At 41.9% G+C, this 6,514-nt stretch overlaps 1 protein-coding gene across 1 annotated transcript in view; it reads right to left on the reverse strand.

The window, feature by feature from the left end:
* Positions 1–6,514, reverse strand: part of CCDC73 (coiled-coil domain containing 73) — a 117,029-nt gene extending 110,515 nt beyond the window's left edge. The window contains exon 1 of the mRNA XM_040980055.1: positions 6,421–6,514. The gene's annotated coding sequence lies outside the window, so the exon portion shown is untranslated. The remainder of the gene's footprint in view (positions 1–6,420) is intronic.

A 6,514-nucleotide genomic window follows, 5' to 3' on the forward strand; every position in this document is an offset into this window, starting at 1 on the left:
ATAAACACACACATTATTTTTAAGCTGATTTATAATTAACCTGTGGAAAAGAGATTTTAAGTTATTGAGGAATTCAGAAAACATAAGTTCACGGAGGAAGCCTGAAATAGACACTGAACAAGAGGAAATTTAATTTGGCTGCAAGATACGAAGGTGGCTGTTAACTGACAAACACTTACGTGAAGTGTGGATCACTGATGAGCAGTGAGATGCAAGTCAGTAGCTCAAGATCATAAGTAATCAAAGAAAAGTAATGGGAGAAACTGAAATGCCTTAGATCTTACAGGAAGCAGCCAGTAAAAATGCAGTATGAAAGTATTAAAATGGAGGGAATCGCAGAAATGAAGCCTGGGAGTTGCACAGGGGGACCATGTGCATGAACACTGAGCTTAGGAATAAAGGCAATAACAAAAGGGCCAAGACACAAGATGGTTCAGAATCTAGAAAGATTGTAAAATCAAGTGTAAATCTGAGCTTGTTAAATGAACTTCCAAATGTCAGTACTATGAAGCCCCTTACAGTCTGAAAACATTACTGTATGGCAAATAAATAAACCGCACCAAATATTGATTGAATCTATTTTATATTCAAAATATAACTATTTCTAAAATAAAACAAAAGATACTGTCCTCACAGAACTCTAACAGGGAGATGTAGCTGTACAAAAATACAGTATGATCATGATCACAATAAAGAGTACACTTGTAGCACAAGAGGTTATTTCAAACCAACAAGGAAAACTTAAAGACAATATAGAACATCAGACTCCTGAACTGAGACTTAAAACCTTGAAGGCTGGGCCTGGCACGGCAGCCTAGTGGCAAACACATGCGCTGGAATCCCATATAAGTGCCATTTCCTGTCCCACTGCTCCACTTGCCATCCAGCTCCCTGCTTGTGTCCTGGAAGGGCAGTAGAGGATCGCCCAAACCCTTGGGCCCCTGCACCCCTGTGGGATACCAAGAAGCTCCTCGCTCCTGGCTTCATACTGCTGCAGCTTAAGTCGTTGCAGCCACTTGGGAAGTAAACCAGTGGATGGAAGATCTTTATGCCTCTCCTCTCTGTAAATCTGACTTTCCAATTTAAAAAACAAAAAACTCTGATACATAAGACAGAAGTGAAAAATTGGGGAAGGGCATCCTATAGCACAAAACAGCGTAAGAAAGACATGAGCACATCATTTTAAAATAAAGCCAAGTCAAGGAAACTAGAGTCTAAAATGTAAACGAGACGAGCTGAGGCCTGAAAAGCAGGCAGGTGTTGGGAGGTCTTTTATGCCTTCCTCAGAAGTTTCAACTAATACCTTCACCCTTTCGGTTCTCTAAAACTGAATACCTAATGCCTTGTACTATTCCTCTGTTTAAATATTTAGAGATTTCAAAAAGTTCATGAAAGTGAAATTAAAAGCTTCTTTTGAGGCAAAAAAATTTTAAGTGCATACAATTTTTCAATACATTCATGAAAGTGCATACTATAAAAAATGGAAAGCTTTAATAACTAACCAAAATAAATTTAGGGGTTTTAAGATTTATTTGTATTAGAAAGTCAGATTTACGGAGACAAAAAAGTCTTCCATCAGCAGATTTAATCCCCATAGGGCGCAACAGCTGGAGCTGAGCTGATCCAAAGCCAGGTGCTTCTTTCAGATCTCCCACACAGATATAAAGTCCCAAAGGCTTTGGACTGCCCTCAACTGCTTTCTCAAGCCAGAACCACGGAGCTGGATGGGTAATAGAGCAGCTGGAACACAAACCAGTGCCCATGTGAGATCTCAGCGCATGCAAGGCAAGGACTTTAGCCACTACGCTATCATCCGGGCCCAATAAATTTAGTTTTAGTTCAATCGTTCACAAATGTTTGAAAATATCCACAAGAGTTAAAAATTAGATTGAGGCCCAGTGGTGTGGCCTAGCAGATAAAGCCCTCACCTTGAAAGCCCCGGGATCCCATATGGGCTCCGGTTCTAATCCCAGCAGATCCACTTCCCATGCAGCTCCCTGCTTGTGGCCTGGGAAGGCAGTCAAGGACGGCCCAAGGCTTTGGGACCCTGCACCCGTGTGGGAGACCCGGAAGTAGTTCCTGGATCCTGGCTTCGAATCAGCATAGCATCGGCCGTTGCGCTCACTTGGGGAGTGAATCATCATCATCAGACAGAAGATCTTCTTCTCTGTATATCTGACTTTTCAATAAACAACTAAATCTTTTTAAAAAAGAAAAGAAAAGAAAATACTGAAGAGTAAAAATTTTTTAAAAAAATAAAAATATTTTTAAAAAATTAGATTAAAGTCCATGTCCTTGGTAAAGCCTTTCTTATTGATCCACACACCAATTCCCTTTTCCTGAACTATATTGTCTGAATAATCTGAGTACTGCTTCATTCTCCTGCTATTTTTATGTCAACTTATAATGTTATTATAAATGCTGTCTTTCATGAAATGTTTCATATTTGTAGAAGCTTTATTAAGACCTAAATGTGGGGCCCGGCAGCGTGGCCTAGCGGCTAAAGTCCTCACCTTGAACGCGCCAGGATCACAAAAGGGCTTCAGTTCTAATCCCAGCAGCCCCATTTCCCATCCAGCTCCCTGCTTGTGGCCTGGGAAAGCAGCTGAGCACGGCCCAGAGCTTAGGGATCCTGCTGGGAGACCTTGAGGAAGTTCCTGGCTCCTGGCTCCAGATCGGCACAGCACCAGTTGTTATGGTCACTTGTGTAGTGAATCATCAGATGGAAGATTCTCCTCTCTGTCTCTCCTCCTTTCTGTATATCTGACTTTGTAATAAAAATAAATAAATCTTTTAAAAAAAAAAAGACCCAAATGCGAAAAGAAGTTTGAGAATAGTGAACACGCTGACAAATACTATATTAAATTACTGCAAATTACATAAGATTATTAGACATTTTGTTTCTAGCAAGTAGTTACACAAAAAATATTCTTTAAACATAGTAAAATTTCTCAAGAAAAAGTGAAAATTTCACATAAATTTTAGAAATTTAAAATACTTTAAATAGGAACAGATACTGTGGCATAATAGACTAAGCCTCCACCTGCAGTGCCAGTATTCCATATGGGCTCCAGCTGAACTCCCAGCTGTTCCACTTCTGATACAGCTCCCCACTACAGTTTCTGGAAAAGAAAAAGTACTAAAGTCTCTGCACACATGTGAGAGATGCAGAAGCTCCTGGCTCCTGGTTACAGCCTGACTCAGACTCTATCTTTGTGGCCATTTGGGGAGGTGTACCAGTGGATGGAAGATTCTCTGTCTCTCCTCCTCTCTATCTCTGCCTTTCAAAGAAATAAAAAATAAATAGTAGGGGAAAAAATGAGAGAAGCTGGGTGCCGGTTCTAATCCCATCAGCCCCACTTCCCATCCAGCTCCCTGCTAATGGCCTGGGAAAGCAGTCAAGGACAGATCAAGGCCTTGGGACCCTGCACCTACATGGGATACCTGGAAGAGGTTCCTGGCTCCTGGCTTCGGATTGGTGCAGCACCAGCTGTTGCACTCACGTGGGGAGTGAATCATCAGATGGAGAATGTTCCTCTCTGCCTCTCCTCCTCTCTGTATATCTGACTTTGTAATAAAAATAGATGAATCTTTAAAAAAAAAAAAAAAGTTTCCAGGCCCAGCGCGGTGGCGCAAGTGGTTAAAGGTCCTCGCCTTGCACGCCCGGGATCCCACATGGGCGCCGATTCTAATCGCGGCAGCCCCACTTTCCTTCCAGCTCCCTGCCTGTGGCCTGGGAAAGCAGTCGAGGACGGCCCAAAGCTTTGGGACCCTGCACCCGCGTGGGAGACCCAGAGGAGTCTCCTGGCTTCAGATCGGCATAGCATCGGCCATTGCGCTCACTTGGGGAGTGAATCATCGGACGGAAGATCTTCCTCTCTGTCTCTCCTCTCTGTATATCTGCCTTTCCAATGAAAAAATAATAAAAATAAATCTTTAAAAAAAAAAAAGTTTCCACAGATCACAAGAAAACTGAGAAAGCTGAACAGCCTTTTGATGTATTTATCAGACAACATTAGCAAATACAATTGATAAATTATAAAAACTACATGAACAAGTTATAATAAAATGTTCACCTATATATACATTATAAGCAAAATAATTTCTCTAATTATATGATCACATCTCTCCTTCCCTCTGTAAATTTTTCTAATAAAAATAAATAAAAAGAAAGATAAATAGCATATCAATGGCTTCCTTCAACTACAGCCCTTCCACAAATTTCCCAAAATGTGAAAATGTGTTCCACTAAATAAATAATTCACCAAAAAGATTACACTCCATAGTCTAAAGCTAAAAACACATACACTAGCAATTTATTTGTGAGTGAAGATATCAATGTGTAGGTTTAATCAGAATTTCTTTTTCATGAAAGCCTTGGTTAGCTAAAACTAAAAAGGAAAATAGAAATGCACACTGCTCATGGTAAAGTACTTCCCTGTGTGCATTTTATATGAGACACACATAGAGATATTTATACCTGTCTGTGTGCAACATATTTCTTAATTTGGGATATAATGTGAAAAAGTTAAGACTGGTATGAGCTCAGAAATTGAGCTAAACATGTTCCTTCACCGTGGGACATCTCAGTCTTCAATGAATTCTAAGATTATTCCAGACCACAGGGAATTTTTCTATTAACCCAGCTCATGAGCACTCCTTGGAATGGAATTTAGGGAAGTATTTGCCTTTTGGAAACCAGGCCCTCAGAATTGTGATACATGATTTAAAACCAATGCTTAATTCTCACCTCTTTCAGAATACGCACAATCCAATGTCTCATCTTACCTGCAGTTTCTCCATGATTTGATCAAACTTAGCATAATTCTAATTTGGTAATCTTGAATAGGTAAACCCTCTGACTTCCAATCAGCTCTATCAGATATTGACTGTAGTTACTGGCCTTGCAATCTTAGGCAATCTCTTTCTCAGCTTCCTTGTGTGATAGGAGAATAATGGGTTTGAGGACTGAGATAATGAACAGAAAGCATTTGCTCCAGATTCTAACACGTAATATGTATTTCACACATGTATCTACGGCTGTCAAAATAATACTATCACATCTCCAAAAACAATTATGACGGAGGAAAGAACCAAAAACACTATGCTGCCGCCTAGTGGGCATTATGATTTTTCTTTAGTTTGCTTTTTAAAATTTGTTTCTGCTTGAGATGCAATCACCAAAATCAAGCAAGAGGCCTATACTTTGAAATCTGGTTCACACCGCAAAACACACAAGTCAGGACTGGACCAGGAACTCCTTTCAATGCCCCGTGTGGTGGTGGGGCCCACGCTTGTGCATGATCTGCCGCCTCCCAGGGTGCTCGAGCAGGGAGCTGGATGGGAAGGGAAGCAGACCGATTACACCCAGGTGGCTTCACTCACTACCTCGGGATGGGCTTCCATGCTGGCACACGGCGTGAAGCCGTGCAAAAGGATTAAAATATTTCCTCAGGAGAGAAGATAGGGTGGAAACTATAATTACTACACATGAAAGTTCATTCCCTCTATATACAGTTTAAAAAGCTAAAAAAGAAAAAACTCTCAAGCTAAATTAGCACACTTTACAAATCAACAATAGAACATCTGATTTTTCAGAAACATTCAGTTAATTATCCACAAGCCACAGCTGAAATTGAAACAGAAGGTTACCCTAAGCACTCAAACCGCCCGAAGAAGTGGTTAGAGAGAACTGAATTAGAGGGAATTTCACCTGCAGACAATCTGCTGGTTTTCAAGCCGAAATCTTTCACCAAGGGTTTTTCCTTAAAAACACCAAAAGACAACTACTACATCTACTACAGCTAAGACAAAACAGCAAAAAATCAAAAGTTAAGGGGACCTCCACATATTTTCCAAGGCGAAGATCCTATTTAGTTCTTCCCATACGGAAGGCAGCAATCCTTAGGGACTCAGACACTTCGAGGGCAGCGCGTTGCGCTTGCAATGATTTTTCACCCTACACGGAACACATTCTGCAAAATAACATCGACCAGAGACAGACACTGAACTCACCCACAGCTGAGGATGCTGCAAGCTGTGAGTACCAGACTCGGCACATTCTCACTAAAATAGCCTAAAACTACCACACGGCACTCACTAAAAATTACCACAGGGCATTCACGTCATAAATACGCGGCTGAACACGGAGCCCGAAGCACACCTGGGCACATAGAGGCCATTCATGGTGACAAGGAGTCCAGACACTCAGCCTCCACAGCGTGTCCAGAGAAGCAACAAGAAGCTTCTAGAAGAAAGGCTGCCCGCTTCCCTGAGGCAGCAGGGTGGAAGGTTCTAGACACATCCTGATGGAAGACTCAGGCAAGCCGAGCCGCGGTGGTACGCAACAAGGAGCCAGGAAGTTAGGCCGTCAAATTTCCAGGTGAGGAAATTACGGCCACCTCCCCCATAGCCGCCTACCTGTTGGCGTCCACTCTCTTCCTCGGGGAAAGCCTAGCGCTTCTGCTGATCACTTCCGCTTCCGCCTCACGCTAGCCCGCCCCCCTCGGGTCCT

The sequence above is a fragment of the Ochotona curzoniae genome, unplaced genomic scaffold (assembly GCF_017591425.1).
Source record: "Ochotona curzoniae isolate NIBS_2020 unplaced genomic scaffold, NIBS_Ocur_1.0 contig_3432, whole genome shotgun sequence".
Classification (NCBI taxonomy): domain Eukaryota; kingdom Metazoa; phylum Chordata; class Mammalia; order Lagomorpha; family Ochotonidae; genus Ochotona; species Ochotona curzoniae.